The sequence below is a fragment of the Macaca thibetana genome, chromosome 12 (assembly GCF_024542745.1).
Source record: "Macaca thibetana thibetana isolate TM-01 chromosome 12, ASM2454274v1, whole genome shotgun sequence".
In the NCBI taxonomy this organism is placed as follows: Eukaryota; Metazoa; Chordata; class Mammalia; order Primates; family Cercopithecidae; genus Macaca; species Macaca thibetana.
Window position 1 is genome coordinate 63,034,987 of NC_065589.1, and position 19,088 is coordinate 63,054,074.

At 41.1% G+C, this 19,088-nt stretch overlaps 1 protein-coding gene across 2 annotated transcripts in view; it reads left to right on the forward strand.

Annotated features, from left to right (window-relative positions):
* Positions 1–1,220: 1,220 nt before the first annotated feature.
* The window catches only part of ZNF385B (zinc finger protein 385B), a 423,520-nt gene continuing 405,652 nt past the window's right edge, over positions 1,221–19,088 (forward strand). The window contains exon 1 of one of the 2 annotated variants that reach the window (XM_050750566.1): positions 1,221–1,495. The gene's annotated coding sequence lies outside the window, so the exon portion shown is untranslated. The remainder of the gene's footprint in view (positions 1,496–19,088) is intronic. The other variant, XM_050750567.1, reaches the window with a different exon arrangement.

Sequence of the window (19,088 nt, forward strand, 5' to 3'; positions counted from 1 at the left end):
TTAGTATTGAGACTGCCGACCTGGATGTGAAGATATTGGGATTCTAAAAATAGAAAAAACTGTAAGTCAGATTTATGCCCTTTCTCACGCTGATACCTCAGATATGCTGGTGCTTGCAATAACCCTACATTCCAAGGTGGGTTATAAACACAGCCTGCTCGTTTAGAAAGCTCTAGGATGGTGTGGTTGTTTGTCGCATCTCAAGCTCACCCTGGGAGAACAACATTGGCTTTGGCTGAACGTTAGATATTTATTCTAGACGATTATGCCAATACATTAACAGCTGCAGGATTAATTATTTACGTAGTGAGTGTCAATCATCTGAGACAAGAACCAAAGAAAAATATTTTCAGATCATCTGGTTAAAAAAAAAAAAATCTCTGCTATATAACACAGCTGTCTTGTCATTTAGGACTCTCGAACTTCTCCCCAAAGAAGTAATCTCAGAAAACTGCTCTTTTAAAATTATTTTCCCTTTCTTAAGTGTTCTAAGTGCTTTCCCTTTCAGAACCAAGCACCTTGGCCATGTTTGCACTAATTTTCAGAAGATGCCCTCTACATCAGGGTAACCGATGACAGGTTTTAGTTTTGAAAACTTAAACACGGAAAAGAAATCCGGAGGAAAATGAGCCCCCCGCCCACAACACTTTCAGATCCGCGGCGAGGCTGCGTTGCCTTCTGCGCTCCGGGCCTTCCCAGCTCCGCCAAATATGCCGAGGTTGCTAGCTGTGGTCTGCGAGCCCAGGGGTGGTCAAAGAGAAAAAACAAATAGTTGGTCTGACGATCTCCAAGAAGAGAGTTTCACTCTGGGTTGACTAATATTGGACGCATCCGCCCCATCGCGGGGCTTGGCATCTCGGCTTTGGGACTTCGACCATTGCCAAAGATCTCTTCGGGGACGCGAGCCCCGGGGCTGAGGACCGCGGGAGACCCCTGATCGGGACGGAGCCTCCTCTGGTTCGCTGTGCGCGCACGCCTGGAAAGGCGGGATTTAAGGCAGCGATGCTGCGGGAGGCTCTGCAGTGTCAACGAGCCCCCGAACGGTCCCGCCTCATTCCCTCTCTTGTGTGTGCCTCGCAAGTCTCTGCTTGGTAAACCGTCACAGCTTCGGCGCGCGAGAGTGGCGTTGGCAAGTCCAAACCCCGGGGTCCTCGGCCAGGCCAGGGGGCCGGGCGCGCCCAGCGGGCTCCGGGCACACGCCCCTCACCTGGGCGAGGCCCGGCGCGCAGGCGCTCAGTGCGGGGGCAGCGGCCGGGCGCTGAAGCCACGCGCGGGCAAGAGTTGGACAGTTCAGGGGCCGTGCCGGGCCGAGCTGTCGCCGGCGCCACCTCCACGGCCGCCACCGCCACCTCCTGGGCTGCAGCAGATCGCGAGAGAACGTCTGCGCGAAGCCCCGGTGCAGCCCTGGCGGGACCGCAGCAACCACCCGAGCGTGAGCAACAGCTTCCCGGCTGGAGGAGCCACTGCCCCACGCGCCCGCGGCCCGCGCGCCGAGGTAAGCTGCGGGCGCCCAGCCCAGCCCGGCGCCCCCGGAATGGGCGCCCTCTGCTTGCCTGGCCCCCGCCCGCCTCCGCTTAGCGAGCCTGCACCTGGGCGCGCCGCCCCAGGGAATGGCCGGGAGCCCCCGCTCCCAGTAGAGTTTGCACTTGCGGTCCCACTTGTAGAGGAGGGCGCCCAGGCGCCTCTGGCTTCCACGACCTAATCCTAACTCCTGCGAGTCCCTGGAGTTAGGATTAGGTCGTGGAAGCCACAGGAGCAGACTCCTCAGTTCCCCAGGGTAGGCTCCAATTTCCAAGGACGGATGGAGAGGAGAGAGGACGAGGAGAGTGCCCCGCTGTGGTTAGCCGCAGCGCCTCGTCACCTGGGCTGGAAGTTTGGGGTTTGTCTTTCTCTCAATGACCGGCAAATGGGTAGTTAGGGGACCGAGGTGTGGGAGGAGGGTAGCGGTCGAAGCTTGGGGTCGTGGGAGAGTTCAGAAGGTCCCCAAAGTTTGCACTTGTTGGAAGCCCTGAGGGGCGGCCTCGGACACTAAGCGCTGGAGAAGGTGTCAAGGAAGGGTGGGAGGACACTGTGGGACTGCGGAAGGGACGAGGAGAAGGGGAGGGGGAGGACCATCTGTTTCGCCACTGTTATGTGCGGGGGCCCGTGGGGAGAAGGGAGAACTGGCAGGACGATGCTTCCCTAGACTCTGGAGGACAAACAGTTTTTATGGTGAACCTGGATAGGGAGTGCTGTTCTTCAGGGGAAATAAATTGCCAAGAAGTATCCCCCCTCTCCCCACACCCATGAATACAAAATAAACGCAGTTTTGGAATGCGCTCAAAAGTTCTTGGGTTGGGAAACGTCTTCTTTCATTTTCATACAGAGATGAGGTTTGCATTTCCTTTTGGTTTTGCTTTGCTGAGGAATATCACACCAAGGGGAATGCAAACTTTGTCAAGATGTAGTAGCAAAAGATGTGCCTATAGAAGGAACAAAACATTTGTGTTATAGGGCCCAGCATAAAGCGTGGAAACTGGCAGCTTCCACACAAATCATGAAACGGTAGGAAATGCATTTATCTAATTAACAAGAAGGCTTTTCATAAAGTCTATAAGCTACATCTTAGATAAGTTAAAGGCTTTGGCTTGAAAGAACTCCCTTAAATGTTCCAGGGCCAAATTTCATCGGTTTTCAGAGTCCTTTAATCTTATTTTGATGCCATATGTGCATTGAGTATGTGATGCCCCTTGCCTGTAACAGATAAATGCCTTTAGAATGCAAAATACAGCATTGCAAGTTCTGTTGCTTGAGGTTTTTAAGATGGAAAAAAATGCTTACTTGATCAAAGTGTTGGTTGTTTTTCAGATTCTATATTCACATAAATTAAATATTTGTGGATTTATAATTTACACTCTTACCTATTTCCAAAAGTGATTTGAGGAAGCTTGGGATAAAAACCACAAACCAAATAGCTGTTCTTGTAGATCTCCTTGACCTCTCTTGGATGCATTAGTAGCAAAATGCTTTGGGGAAGGTGAATTCTCCTAACAAAGGAAAAATTACTGTCCATGTTGGAATCATCTTGGTGATATTAATGTTTTGCAGCCTAATTATGTACTTTGTTTGCAGTATATTATTTTACATTACATAAGTAATGATCTCTTTATAGAAGTTTAATAACCACTAAGTATTATCTATATGAAAAAAAGTTGATATTTTACAGTATTTTAACAATATACAGATTCACAGAGCAAAAAGAAAAAACAATGAATTTAATGTATTTTTCTTCAACTGAGGTACAAAGACAACCAAATGGAGGTGTCTCCTCTACAGTCAAATCAGAGAGGGAACTGTCATTAGTACTTGTCACCCAAATATGGCCAATTAGTGAGACCTGTCAGCAGCTGGAGGAAAACTCTAAAAAGTGTAACTATTAAATGAGGATCGATCAAAGCACATCAGGTGCCCTCAGCATTCTTTTTCTCAGGCAAGTGACCTGATTCAGAGAAAAAGAAAAAAAAATCTTTCAAAACAATTCTGAAAGGTGAAATGCCTATATAGACTGATGCTATGTGGAGTTGGGCACCATGAAAAAGACAAGGATCTTAAGTCCTTGGACTGGCCACCCCGCCTGCTGCCCTTAGACTTTTTTTTTTTTTCCCAGCTGAATTTGAAGATATCATTGCTTGATTTTTAACAGCAACAATTTATATTTAAAACATTGAGCAATTAACTTCTTACAGGAGTGAGTCTTTGTTCACATAAATAAAGAGCAAAATTTGCTCTGCTGTTCCCATAATATCCTATATGTCTTCAAAGATCTAAAGAACAGGGAGTGTGTGTCTGTCCTAGTTTCCCACCGCTCTTTATGTGCCTCTGGTTTTTATTATAACCGCTCCATGCCATTTCATTATCTCTGTTTTTCCACCCCCCCCCCACCCAATTCCTGTCTCTGTCCCCACTGTGTCTCGGTATGGTCTTTTTACCTTTTCTTTTTCTTTCTTTCTGTTTTTAAAACAAATTGGGGGGATTTCTCTTGATCTCTGTGGCATAGATTATAGGTTATCTCCTTTTTGCTGTTTTGTATGTTACTTTGTATTCAGTTGTTTCTTTTTATTAGTGCTAGATTATTTCTTCCTGAAGTGACATCCTAGCTCTACTCTCCCTCCAAAATTTTATATTTACATTTTGAACCACCTGAGAGATAGCTTTATATCGCTCTCAGGTGCCTCAACTCTACCAGGTCTAAGTTCTAATGAACATCTTTCTCCTAAGTGAACAAGGGTGACTTTGTGTCCATTTTAATATTTCTCCTAGTCATTGATGACCCCCCCAGTATCTTTGCTTTCCACCTAAAATTCACAGAGTCCCACAGACTTCATCTCCACGATGCTTTACGATGCCTGCTTCTGCATCTTTCTATTCCCACGGTGGCTATTTTTTTGTCTTCTTATCTCTTTCTAAAGGCTATCACAGTGGCTTCCTGACTCATTTCCCCTCTCCATTCTCTCCCAATTGATTTCACACTCAGTTCTGCAGAATAAGCTTCGCAGAAGAGAACCGAGCTTAATCACTGGCTAGTAAACTTTTCCTTAGTGTCCTACCAAGTGACATATAAACCCCTCCTCAAACAGTGAAGACCCTCTGCAGTCCAGCCTCAAAGTAGTGCTGCATTTTTTTTTTACTCTGATCTCATTGGTTGGTTGATCCAGTCATTAATTTATTAATTTATTCAGTGAATATTGGAGTGCCTACTACATGACCAGCACAGCGCTAGGTGATCATTTTAAAAGCACCATATGTATTGGCTCCATGATACATTTCCAATATTATTTTTCAATGTTGGAATCTACTATTAAAATATAATCTTAAATGGTTGGAATGGGGTCCTAACAATCCCACTAGCTCCCCCTCCCTACCCTTGGTAGACTTGAGGTGTCATCATAGAGTCCCAAGTCTCCCTGATACAATTTGAGGCTTCTCTAGGCTGAAGGCAGTGTTTCCTTAACACAGCAGGTCTCTGAGCTCTGTGTCGTTGCTTATGTTGTTCCCTCTGCTAGGAAGGGCCCTCTCACTTCCCTACAATCATTTCCACTTGTCAGAGAGTCAGTGCAATTGCTACATGCCTCCTGATCTCCCTCTGCACTCCAGCTTTTGCTCCAGCAAACTGTTATATTTTGCTTGACCTCTTCCCTGTGGACTACGAGTCAGAGTCTTCCTGATATATATGTGCTTTCTGCATTCTCACCTAAGAGCACTGCACCAGCGTTGCCTAACATGGGACCTTCATTTCCTGAAATACACAGCTCAGAGCCTGTCGTATCATAGGACATCAACAAATAATTTAACTAGTTGGATTGAGTTTTACCCAGTTCTGTAGTCCCAATTTGTGTAATAACTGTTTTTTATTAACACCTCGACATGGTTTTTATAGTAGAACCAGTGCTTCTTAAATTTTAATGTGCATATAAATCATTAAGAAAATCCTATTAAAATGCAGATTCTGGTTGAACAAGTCTAGGATGAAGCCCAGGATTATGCCTTTCTCACAAGCTCCCAGGTGATTTTGAAAGAGGTGATCCTTGAACTGCGCTTTGAAAAGCAAGGCAGTAGATGATGCTTAACAGGTTTTCTAGCAGCCCCTGCCTCTCTGCCTGGAGATTTTCTACAGTTTGTTTTTGCTTCAATATTATTTTCTATTTTGAAAGTACTGTGGGCTTGGATATGCTTTCCGAAGCTGAATGGAAGGTTTGTTTATTCCCTTGTATTTGTACCTCATTTTACTGATACATGATTGCAGTTGCTAGTTCTCCTTACTACATTTTTCTCTGGCCAGTTGCGTTGCTTTGTTAAATATTCCTTCTCATTTCCCTATTATTTGCAGATTGCAGATTGTGGCTGTTCTCCTTTCCCACTCTGCTTTGACTTTTTTTTTTCTCTCTTTTTTGTCTCTGCTCTCTCTATTTCTTAAAATTCTCTTCAGGTGCCTTGGCTGACTCTATGCCCCACCTGTTTTCCTACTGCTTCCAAAATTTTTCAGCAAAAGGAGCACTGAAATAGGGCGCAGGAGACTCAAGCTCTCCTTATTGCTAGGGTGAGATGTTGAGCACGGCTGTTTCTTTTCTGGGCTCCTGTATCACTTGTAGATGAAGGGCGTGGGTTACCTCCTGGGTCTACTTAAGCACTAAAATGCCATGTGGGATCTGCACGTGGGGCAGAAGGAGGAGCAGGTTGAGGGGAGGAAACAAAAATCTTCTGATGATGCTGGTGCTGATGTATGCCCCCGTCTGGTGTTCCTGTTTCAGGTTCCTGTTCTAGATAAACAACTTGAACTTTAGTTGTTATTCTAGCACTAATTGAAGAAATATTCCTATTTCTTAAGAAAATGAATATTCCTTGGTATCCTCTAATCCAGTTGTTCTCTCTCCTGGATTCACACTGTAATCACTTCAGGAGCTTTAGAAAAACAGTGATGCTCTTAGCCATCTCTAGCGGATGGTTTAATATGTCAGTATTTAAAAAATCTTCCCCTTTCCAGCCTGGATGGAGAGCTACCTGGTCTGTAAAGGCAGTGTAGTGTGGTATTTAGGAACACAGCATTTTTCCAGATCAAACCATGGCTTAGCCACTCACCACCAGATTTGAGAGCTTGGGGGCAGGGGTTACTTAACTTCTTTGGCCCTCAATTTCTTCATCTGTGAAATGGCCTGACTTGGTTATAGGATAATGTCTCGGGAGCCAGCAGTAGAGTACTGTGCACACTGTGGTTGTTCAAGAAATGGTAGTAGCTGTTTATCACCATAATCATGCTATTCAAACTTACTGCATTGGTTACGGGTCATCTTGCCTTAGCCAAGTTAACACTTTTCTTGCCCCCCTGGTCAGTTTCAAGATATTCAGTACCAGATAATCAGTCTGAAAAGAAATGTATAAGCATATTTTTTAGAAGTCAGTGAAAAAATACGGAAGAAAGCATATATACTAATAAAAAACAATCACCCTTTTGCTTTTGATCTATTTGGTGCCACATCAATTCTATGATCTCATAAATAGCAGAGATGGATTAAAATACATATATACTAGTACAAAAGATGACCAGGCTTTCATACCTACTTTATGAAAAATGACTTAGTCTTTTAATAAAGACAGTTCTATCATCAACAAATAAAGATTGAAATTCATGGACCTAACAGAGCATTTTATTTTGGAAATAAATATGAATGTACAAAGCATTTGCATTTCTGAGTTTATAATGGGAAATGGAATTTAAAAATAAGAAAAGCACAGAGAGAGAGCGATATCCTGTGCTATGCAGGCTAAAGCTAATCAACTTTTTCTTTTCTTTTTGGCTGAGATTCTGAAATAGCCATTATGTTATTATGTTATCATTATATCAGCAAAACGAAGATTAGATAAATGGACACAAACAATATTAACTGGGGCCCATATTCCACTTTTTTTTCTGTACACATCTGAAAATAAATAAAAGGTGCTCTGTGATTCCAGTGGGCCTGGCAGAGTTACTCAATCATGATTATCAGAGATTGTTATGCTTATATCCTTTGCATGTGAAAGAACTGTAGATGAGTACGGTTTTCCATTGTTTTCTCTTGGAATAAAAAGTTTCTTTTCTGTATTATTTACTTTAGCGTCAAGGAGAATATTTGCAGTTAAATCTTCACCAACAGCCTAATATTTATTTTCCATACTGTGATGTGATGTGTACTTTTTTATAACACAATTAAGAAGACGTGATGAAATTTTAAAAAGTACTTTGAGCTACACTAAGAAAAGGCCCATTGTGAGAGATAATGAGTGAATTCTTCTAAGTCTTTGCTTAGTATACCAGTGTTAAAATTGTGTGAAATTCTACAGAGAGCTGTGATTTTTGATGTGTATTAGTTAAAGAGGTCCATCAGACGAATAGTGTAGTAAACAAGGTTTTCATCGCCTGGAGGCCTGGACTCTTGGTTGGCTTACACTGATTTCGAGCCAGGGCTCAGCTTCAAATTCCTCTTAGGCTTAACGGATTCCTATTCCTGTGAAATAGGTTGGTGCAAAAGTAGTTACAGTTTTTGCCTTTTTTTAATGGTAACCTAATAATAGGTAAGGATATGGTAATGACTACCATTCATTCAAAGACCATCATTAAATCAGTGTCATTGTATGTTTAGAGTTAAAAGAGATCTTTGTACAAAATCCTCACTGATAAATTAGAAAAATGAGACCCAGAGAATTTAGAATATTTAAAATTTGAGTCTAGGGAAATTAAATATTACAAGTAAGAATAGAAAACTTCCAGCATTAACACTAGCATTTAAGCTTCACAGAGAAATTGTGTGGACCCTGTGATTTCCTTAGATTTGATACTTTGGATGTGAAAAAACTTTTTCTCACAGGCTGAAGTAGAAGGTAAAACTTACATGGTATGAAAAATCTAATGCTTAGAATAACAGCACAAAAATGCCATTGTTTGTATACAAATACGCATACTGGTATATAAACACAGCCATTTCAATTTTATATATATGAAATTTTCTTTATTTAAATAAATTAGCCATTGTGCATATTCTTAGACATCTGGAAATGCTGATGATTAAACACATCTTAGTCCCTGCATGTGATGCACTGTTGAAGATGGGAAGTAGCAGAGCTTAAATGTTGAGTTTGGTTCTGGAGTCATACTTTGTGGATGCAAATTTCCGTTCTATTTATTAGTTGTGTGACTTTGACTAAGTTACTTAACCTCTCTGTGCTTTAGTTTACCAAGTTTGAGAGATAATGAAAGAACCTTCCATGGGATTGTCATCAGATAAAATTAGATAATGCACATAGCATACTTCACAAAGTTCTTGGCACCTACACCATACTCATATAGGTAGCCATAATTGTACATTATACAGTTTAATTATTAATATTAAATACCTATAGGTACACTGATTTCTTTGCCAAGATAACTTCTGCAACTCTGACTTTTAAACCTTCAGTTTGAAACTTACTAGGTATTTTTTAATTGTGTATTTTCTGTTTTCTCATCTGCCTTTCCTTGTTTACTTTAAAAGAACAATGAAATGAAAGAGCATAAAAATGTGGAATTCTAAGCACTACAAGGACTTCTGAAAATTTATAACCATATGAAGCACAGGTGCACTTGGGTTCTTGGACTTTTGGAAGTCCAAGTAACTTAACACATAGCTTCTTGTGAATATGCTTTCTGAACTTAGTACACATGTGTAAACCTGGAATGTTTGGAAATGACCCAAGTGAGGGAGTGATCCAGGTAGAGAAGCCAGCTTATGTAAACAGGGTCTGTATAACTAAAGCAGACTCATTTAAGGACAGTCTTTTTTTCAGGCACTAGAATTGTATTAATAGTTGGATAGTCACCTCTCCTGGGTTCATAGGCGTTTGTTTTCACATCCAAATTTGATTTTGTAAATTGGAATATAGAAAGAAAAATAATTTGTAAGAGAAAGATATCATTGGCAAACTGTGGGGAGGATTACCAAAGAGCTTAAGTCCGTATATACCTCATTACTACATGTGTGGTTCTTAAGGGTCAATCTAACTTTCATAGGAATAAAATCTTCAAGACTCAGAATGAAGAAGGCAAGATTTAGTCCCGTTCCTCTTTTGCATAGTCATCTTTTCTCCCATGCTTGTGGTCATCAAGCTGGTTCTAAAGCCATCTCTAGTGTAGTCATTATTGGACTTTAGCATGTGAAAGAAGACCTGGGAACTGGCTAAAGATACAGATTCATGGAATTAACCCTTGAAAGCTCTGACTCACTAGGTCTGAGGTAGGACCCAGTAACTAAGTATCCCAGGTGATTGACAGACCACACTTGGAGAACACTCCTACCTTAAGTTGCTCTGAGAAATCACCCACGTGGAACCCGTCATGTGTGAATTCTGGAGAACCAGTCTGTGCTCTCTCATTGGGTATTCCCTGGCCTTTACCTACAGGTTTTAGTCCATGATGGGCTTCCATGCCAGCATGAACCACTGGACGCCTGCTGCAGTATCTATGTGAGCTCACTCATGGTATATGGATTCCAGGGCCCAAACGTAACCCTGCAAAATCTAAAAGAGGTGGTAGGGGGGTGAGGTGCTGGAGCCAGCAATTTTTGGCTACCAAGATGATAATTATGACTACATGGAGTTTCACCTTGGCCTCCATGACTCACAGTCTTTTTGTAACCACATGGATGGCAGTGACCAGATGGATAGTATTGAGACCACTATGGCTATTGAATGTGAGCAGTATCTCTCCCCTTGCAAGTCTGCAGGCTGCTTTTCCCTTCTCTGCATCTTAGGAAAAGCCATTTATTCTGTCCTTGTGGTTTTATGGTGAGAAATAGGCTCCTTTCTCTATGGTCCCTTCCTGCCTTCCCTTCTCCATAGCTGCCAAGTGGAGATTGAGATGACTGTGCCAAACGTACAGATGTGATGGTGCACATTCACACTGCTGTTGCCCTGGCAGAGACTTCCTCTTTCAGCCCTTGCAAATCCTTGAAGTCTTTCTTGCCTCACTGCGCATAGCTTTCATAAGCAAGGTATAAATTTGTCGAGAATTTCACAGGTTTTCAGATCTGTTGTCTTTCTTTTATATTACACTGGAAAATGAACAGTGTAATGTACTCATAACTGGCATGGGTCAAAGGTAGTCTGATCTTTAGGAAAATTTGATTCTTGAGATCACATTTCTGAATTATTAATTATAGCAAGAAAAAATGTTTACTGTGTATGGGTAACAATTCTTCTGAGTCTTCAGTGTGTACTTCTGTAGATCCATTTACAGTTGCAAACTATAGAAATTTTTCATGTTGCTATATGTAATGAACAAAAATGACATTAAAAATTTTGAAGCATCTTGTCATGAATAGCTCTTACTCTGATCCTTGATTATTTTAAAATCCAGCAATAGTGTTCTATCCTGTGAAGTAATGCTTTATCTATAAAACCTCAGAGAGTGATTGAGAGGAAGGTGGCATAAAGTGACAGCTTAGCATTTTCTTGTTGTGGGGTCATGTTATGATTGAACCCTACATTCAGCCTGATTCAGCCCTCATAGATGTCAACTTTCTTTTCTTTTTATTTTTTAAGAGACAGGGTCTTGCTCTGTCACCTAGCCTGGAGTGCAGTGGTGCAATCATATTTCGCTGTGGCCTCCAACTCCTGGACTCAAGTGACCCTTCCACCTCAGCCTACAAAGTAGCTAGGACTACAGGTGTGCACCACTATGGCCAGCTAATTTGAAAAATACCGTCCAGGTGATGTCTTCCTGTGTTGCACAGGCTGGCCTTGAACTCCTGGCCTCAAGCATTCCTCCTGCCTTGTCCTTCCAAAGCATTGGGATTACAGGCATGAGCCACTGTGTCTGGTCTCAACTTCTTTCTTTAGCTGTAAGGAAGGGCTCAATGGTAACTGAAGATATTGGTGAAAGGGGTGATTGACAAAATGGTTGACCTACGCAGAAAATGATAAAATCGACCAAATTAAATGTGAGAGGGAACTTTGCATATAGGAGATGTCAGACTTTCCAGATCTTCTTAAGAGGCAAATTACTGGTCACATGGCAAGGTTATCTTCTACCATTAAGGAAAAAATGCAAAATGAAACATCTGAACTGTTGCATAACGCTAATTATGGTGGTAATTTGAGGAGCCCTCCACGGGATGGATTTTTAAGAGTCTGCAGGGCCTGTGTTTAATTGGAAAGGTCATACCCACACTAAGGATCTCTCGGTCTAGCCCACTTTTTCTTCTCTCTCAAGCCTTATTATAACCACAAGAAAGTGTGTGCTAGGATCATGATTTCAGCACTTGTTGAAGCCACTCTAAGCAGCCTCACATGATGAAAGACACAAAGCAGAATCTGTGTGAGTCTCCCGCACCTCCCTGGCTGCTGTTTCTTAACCCCCTTTAGCAAGAGGACAGACAAAGCATGTGCCTCCCCATCTGGTTCTGAATAAGAGAAGGCTTTGAACAGACGTGGTAGTTGCCTGCAAACACTTGACGGGATGACATGTGGACAAAGAAGTAGATTCATTTTCTGAAGTTCCAGCAGGCACAACCAGATTCAGTGGGTGGGATCATAGGGAGGCAGATTTCAACTCAGTATGAGAAAGAACTTTCAGACAATTCACTGTCCAGTAACGGTATGACTGCCTTGAAGTTTCATGCTCCCTCTAGCTGAAAATATGTGATGGATGAGAGGATCAGCCACTAGACATAACAGAAGGAATTCTTGCATTGAGTGGAAGCTCAGTTGAGCTCACTGCTACAATCTGTCCCCTTCTTGTCATTATTGATAAAATAATTTGAGGAGTGACTACAGGGAAGAGGGATATGTAAAAAGAAAGGAAGTGAGAGAGGTGTTCCTGAACTCCTTAAAAGATGACAGAACAATTACTTCACCTTTTCCCCCAGCTTTTTATTATTTTTCCAACTTTTGAGCACATTGCACTTATTGAACACCTACTATATGCCAAAGCATTATCTCATTTAACAGCAAAAGGCACAGATCCCAGTGTGTTCCCTCTTAGCCAGAATTCTGCAATTGTTTGCTACCCTTCACACAAGGGTCAAGTTCTGTGGTCGTCTTCAGTGACTTCTCACAGGTTGTGCTCCTTACCCATCACAGCTGAGCTCAACTCCTTGATAATCTTTTCATGTTTCTGTTTCACTTTTTCTGTGTTTCTTATGGTGCTTGCAATATTCGATTGTAATGATATGTTTGTGTTGGTTTTTCTCACTGGACTGTAAGCTACTTGAGGGCAGACCCCTTGACTTATTTATCAGGTTAATGACTATATAAGTGTCTAGCAGATAGTAAATGCTAATGTTTATTGACTCAATATTTGATTGCTCCTCTCATCACACCACTCCCTCAAAAGAAATACCCATGATGACTTTTATCCTCAACGTTTGAAACTAAAAGGAAAAATACCGGAATATTCTTTGTCTTCTGGACCCTACCTTCCCAATACTAATCACATCCTCATTGCTTACCCCACCCATTCTATTTCAGGGATGGAGGGAAAGAATTATGCCAAAAAATCTCCAAAAGTAGAGAAGAGAAAACCAGCTATTATGCAACTCCTTCATCTCCCCAAATAGATGTGTTGTTATTGGCATCACTAGTGGAAGGATGAGGAGGAAATCCTTCTTCTGCTTTTAACTAGCTGTGTAACCTGTAACTAGTCCTGTGACCACCTCATTTTTTCATTCATGATGATTTTAAGACTCATTCAGTCTTAAATTCTGTAATTCATAATCTCATTTCCCTTCAAAGGTTTTCTGAAGTCCTCTTGTCCTTTTCCTCTGCATGGTATTCTCCTGAATAACCACAAAGCCAAAATGATGCTGACAAGGGAAGCAGTGTTGGGCTTAGAAGCTTGTTTGGGAGATGGCATCGGGATAAGACTATATTCTTTATGATCTGACACCTCCAGATTGAGTCCCTGCTGTATGACCTTAGGCAAGTTATAAACATATTTAAACCGAAGATTCCTCTATTGTAAAATGGGCACAATGTTATGTATCTCATAGGACTGCAAGGACTCAATCAGATAGTGTATATTAAGTGTTTTCCTGTTCCAGAAAGCTGATAAACCCTTAGAAATGATAGCCGCTATTATTTGGAAATAGTCCCCTCTCTTTTTCTCTTCCTCTTTTCTACAACACCTGAAAGAGACCAACACCCAAGTCCTGAAGAAGTTTCCTTGGCATGGGTTTTGTTGTACTCTTGAACATCGTTTCTTCTTGTTGTAGACTTAGTAGATGACAGCCAAGTTTCCTTCCTGCTGAGGCATTCTGCTCAATATGTACAATGGCCAAAGGAGCAGCCCATTTCATAGTGGTTGAGACTGTATTTATTTTAACATTTGCATAGAAGACACAAATGTTACTGAGGAGACTCTGGAAATGGATGTGGGGTCATATATCTTAATATCACATAATATATCTCACTCAGATCAAAATTCCTTTATTTGAAAGGCTTTGACTGAGCAATGGTGACATAGCAGCCCCTGAGCCTGACAATAAATAGACACCTTATAAAAATTTATGAAGTTCAGGTTGTAAAGAACAAACTGCACATACCGAGTAGTAGCTTTCTTATTAAAATAATTTCATCTTTAAGTGCATTGTCTCTGCAGTGCCTATCATAGAAGCTTGTGCTATGGCTAGATACCTCAACAGCCTGTAAATTTTTATATAGGCTTTTGGAAAGGGATGATCGGTTTACAAGATATGATTTTCTCATCTCACCAAATTAGATTATTAGAGATAGTGTCTCTGGATGTAAAATTTTAGTCCTGAGTAAACCTGTACCTCTGAGACCCTGTGCAGCCTGCTAGCAGAGTGGAAGTGGAGCATAATAAATTTGCCCTGAGCCCATTTCTCTCCACATAGCTCCATAATTCATTCTTTGCTTGGTACCCATGACTGCTTTTTTACAGCAAATCAGTCTACATCCAGGCTGGCTCCTTTCATGTGCAGCACCTCCTCCTTGCTCCACACCTCGCCTCTTGGCATGCTAGACTCCTCTCAGTCTTCTTTCTAGAGCTATGTGCCACCATGGACCCTCTGTCCAAGCTGTGCATGATCGTATGCCAAGCAGTTACTCTAGTTATAGACTTACTTGTTGAAGTAGACTTTTAAAAACATACTCTGTTTCAAGTGGATTAAAACAAATAACAGCATCTGTGGACCACATCAGTATGTGCAATGACTATTTCACTTACTCTTTTCTGAGTCTCCTCTGAGGGGTCAGAGAAGGGGTAACCTGCTACTAATACCACATGCTTCTTTACTCTAGTCCCTTCCAGAGCATCCATCCATGCTGCCCTGTCGCCCCCATGGCTTCTCTCCCTCTCCTCTGGTTCAATGTTGCTTTGGTCCAATGGCATTGCCACTATCTGCTACTACAAAATCAAAAGTGGCTGCAAGGAACTTAGGAAAAGAGAAGGGTTTAGGGAAGCTTTCTCCGCAGTGGAGTAGAGACAGCCATACAAAACTGGGAATTAAATACATAGTTTCTGGTCCTGTTTCCACTCTTAATTATTGTGGTGAGATTGGGCAGGGGATTTATCTTTAGTGGACCTCACTTTTGACATGTGTGAAACAAGTAGGAATAGGTACATTTTAAGAGAAAATTTTATTATGAACTATATAGACATGGAAAATTGACCTCCGTCTTTTCTTTTAATACAATAATTAGATGTCTTGAGAATAAGCTGGTAGAATCTGGGGCTTTGGAAGAGGAGTTATCAAAATAATTGTGCTACCCTGCAGGGTATAGTGTGGGCACCACTCAGAAATAACTTTGTGTAGATAAAAAAACTTTCTAAGTTATCAGCTATAGCCTGGTCATAGGGCAGGCACCTAGCACAGCAGTTTGATGAAGAATATAAGAATGGAATGTGTAGCAGACAAGCAGTGGCACCCAATTTGTCAGTTTTAGGGGAAGAGTATATTTGTGTTCTTCAGCGATTGTAAACACTGTTAACTAAGTAGCTTGTTAAACTTTTACAGAACGCTTCCACTGCATTTATTTATTCACATTCTCTTTAACTCCTTGAATTTGGTAAGAGCCTTTATTTCTTGCCTACTTTTATAGAGGAAGAAACTGAAGCACTGACACATGCTATAATGTGCTCAAATGACACAGCTGTGTGGTGGCAGAGCAGGAGTCATGTCTCACAGAGGAGGATGGTCTCCTAGCTGCTCTAGGTGAGTCTGTGGACCAGCAGCACCAGGATCACTTGCAAGCATGTTAGAAATGCAGAATCTTAGCCCCTGCCTGAAGCCTACACTATCAGGATCTCTACTTTAAACCTTCAGGGGTTTTGTGTGCACATTAAATTCTGAGAAATACAGTGATCTAGTGGATACTATTGTCTCTACTAAAGACTCTTCTCTGTTTCATGCTTTGGGCACAGGTTTGGCCCTCTGGGTTCACTGCGAGGCCAGCCTGTACAGGGGAAGCATGCCTGAGGGTACCCCAGGACAGCTTCCTGTACTTGGTATGTGAAATAAAACAAAAAGAGTTGTCTTTATTTTCCACGTAGGTAAATGGGCTATTTAGAACCACACAAATAGATAAGCAGGATACGCAATGCTTGTCTCATTCAAAGGCCTTGTAAGTTAGCTCCTGGGCAGCCCCCTTTCTAACATCACCACCTTGTGTTAGCAAATTTCCGTTTGAAAATATGCAAATGTAACAGAACAAGCCAGCAACATATCTGATTAAACATCTGAGTGATAAGAACAATTTAAACTAAGTCTTGTACCTGTGTGTCTAAAATGACTTTAGATGCTGAGACTGTTGGAACATGTTCTATTAGTTCGTGGTTCCAAATCTGAAAATAGCCATTACAGATGTTTTATAAGACTATGGGTCTGAAATGTAAATGTAAAAATACTGAACAGCATCAAATTTGAGACCTAAAAATGCTGTAATTACTATTTTGACAGTCAGCAAAAGTCATCAGCTCCTCTAAGGGGATGACTTTCCATAACCAACCAAAAGTATGTATTCAGTCATTACCATGTGCAAATATGCCAGTGAAGAGAATGTAGTCTAAAAGAGAATTCTGAAACATCCCCTTTATCTTTCAAAAGAACAAGTTGGCTTTGAAAAAATCCTGCTAGCCACATGACATGACAACTCTTAACAGGGTCCAGATAATTAAATGGGATGGACAATAGTGACCCATTTTGTTCTAAGATCTCCAGGACCACCTTAAACATACTTTGAATTCTAGGGCATCTAATATACCAAGTTGTAAATATGGGATAATGGGCGATTTAGTTCTTGCATTCCTTAGGAGGTCTCTAGGATCTCCAAAATAGTGAAACTCTTGCCAGTTTCCTATTGTGACCATCTGAAAGGGTTATGTGTACACATGTTGCTTTGCACATACAAGCTCAGAATATGGAACAAGGGCTGCAAATATTTACAAATGAGTTTTGGAAAATATGATGTATGTGATCCATATATTTCTTTTGCATGTGAGGCAGGTGTGACATGCCCTTTGGATGATGACTTTATCCTTGATCCTTGTCCCCGTCAATTTTGGTGGCACTTGCTCTCAGATTTACAAGTAGAATGACATTTTTGTACTGGCTGAGTACCCTGGGTCTAACTGCCTACACTAACCACAGCCCACCTACTGTTGAGATTTTTCATCTTTTTAGACTGGCATTATATTATGTCACATTGTATATCACTGGTTCTTTAATTCTTTTCTTACCTGTCTTATATCCATCACCCTTCTTCAATTTATTGTATCGTACCCAATCAGCTCATATGACTCAAGAAAGAATTGAACTGGGAAAAGGCTGAATATTTCAGTAAACCTGTGGCAATAATTTGCTGTCAGAATATATATTTATATGGAGAAAATATTCTATGATGGACATCAGTTTATTCTTCTGATCATCTTAAAGCATTTCTACCTGTAGGGCTATTAATTTCTGGATTGAGATAATCAATTGTATTGGAGCATCAGTCTTGTATGGTGTTTTGGTAGTGATCATTATGCTCCTGACATTCGGAAAAAAAGAATATCCCAGGTATATGGATACTGTACATGTCACCAAGACAAGGTTACAAAGAAAGACAATGGGATAAATAAGTCCTGAACATGGTTCTTTAAGTTTAATAGTTTATAGATGTTATCACTCATGAGAGGGTTATGATTTTACCCAATACTCTTTATATTTGGAGGACCCTTTGTTACTGGATTTTCAAGTTCTTAGAGTGATAGAGCTTGATATAAGTAGTGTTATCTTTTTTAAGGTCACAATGAAACAGCCTGCACATTTTTACTTGCCTGGAGAGTCATATTGATTATTTACTCTCTCTCCCAACCTTTTTGCAGTATCAATGAATCAAATGGTTTGATTTTTTTATTCAGATAATTCTTTTGGCTGAACAATTATGATGTTTTCACCTTGGTTTCCTTTTCTTTTCTTCCTTGCTTCTTTCTTTAATTTTAAATCTTGCTGAAATAGAAATAACATTAGTGATAGCAATCAGAGACTATGGGTTGCTTGACTGTGTGTGGTAGTGTTATAAGCCCAGGACATGTATTATATTGTTTAATAGCAAGGTAGACATTATCATAGTCCCCATTTTGAAACTGATGCTTAGAAAGTTGAGAAATCTTTTTAAGTCATAAGACTATAGTGACTGACAGGCTATGACTGTGAACCAAGGCCTCACTGACTCTAGAACCCACCTTTATTGTGAAAACCATACTGCAAGAGCAGAAAGGAAATTTAAAAATCATTTAGTTCCAACTATTTTTTTTACAGATGAAGAAATAGGTCAAGAGAAGTTAAATTCTTTACCCAAAGGTCATACAACAAGCAAATGGGGGAGGCAGTTTCAATTGATGTCCATTTTCAAGGAGGTTATGCTGGCATTTTCTGTTCTATCTAATAGACCAACTTGGATCATGTATCATCTCTGGACCAATCTGCTGTAACAAGGAGTATGAACTCATTGTACAGAATTGTTCAAAATGGCTTGCTCCCTTCTTTCTGGGGGTTAAGGGGAAGGAATTCTTGTGACTGGGCAGAGACTGCAAAAGCTGTTCCCTGAATGGGGTTGCTATCTCCCAGGGCTGGAAGCCCAGTTCTAGGCAGACTCCTGCAAAGGGAATTTTCCATGGTATTAGAATTCCTTTTTCCCTCAAAGTAGACAAAATTCAGGGTGTAACCAGCCTGATTTGATTGTTCTTTGCTCAGTCCACTCTCCAGGCCCTGCCTCTATGTTGAAGGTAGATTGAGTTTTACAGATGGAAAAACAGCAGCAGTCCTGAGACTGGCTGCCAAATGGGACAGAAAAGGAGGTGATCTGATGGGTTGTAGCATTCAACTGAAAGGGCACATATACCAATGCACAAATGAAGGCAATGAATGGTGACCCTCCTGAGGAAATAGCAGTGTTTTCCATCACTGATTTAACAGCATTGAAGGTTTGGAAAAGAGAGAGGCAGCTACTGTGTGAGGTACTGCTTTTAGTATATACCTATGTCACAAGTATATGGATAATACATAACTCAGTTAGTATTTACCTTGCATAGTAATGCT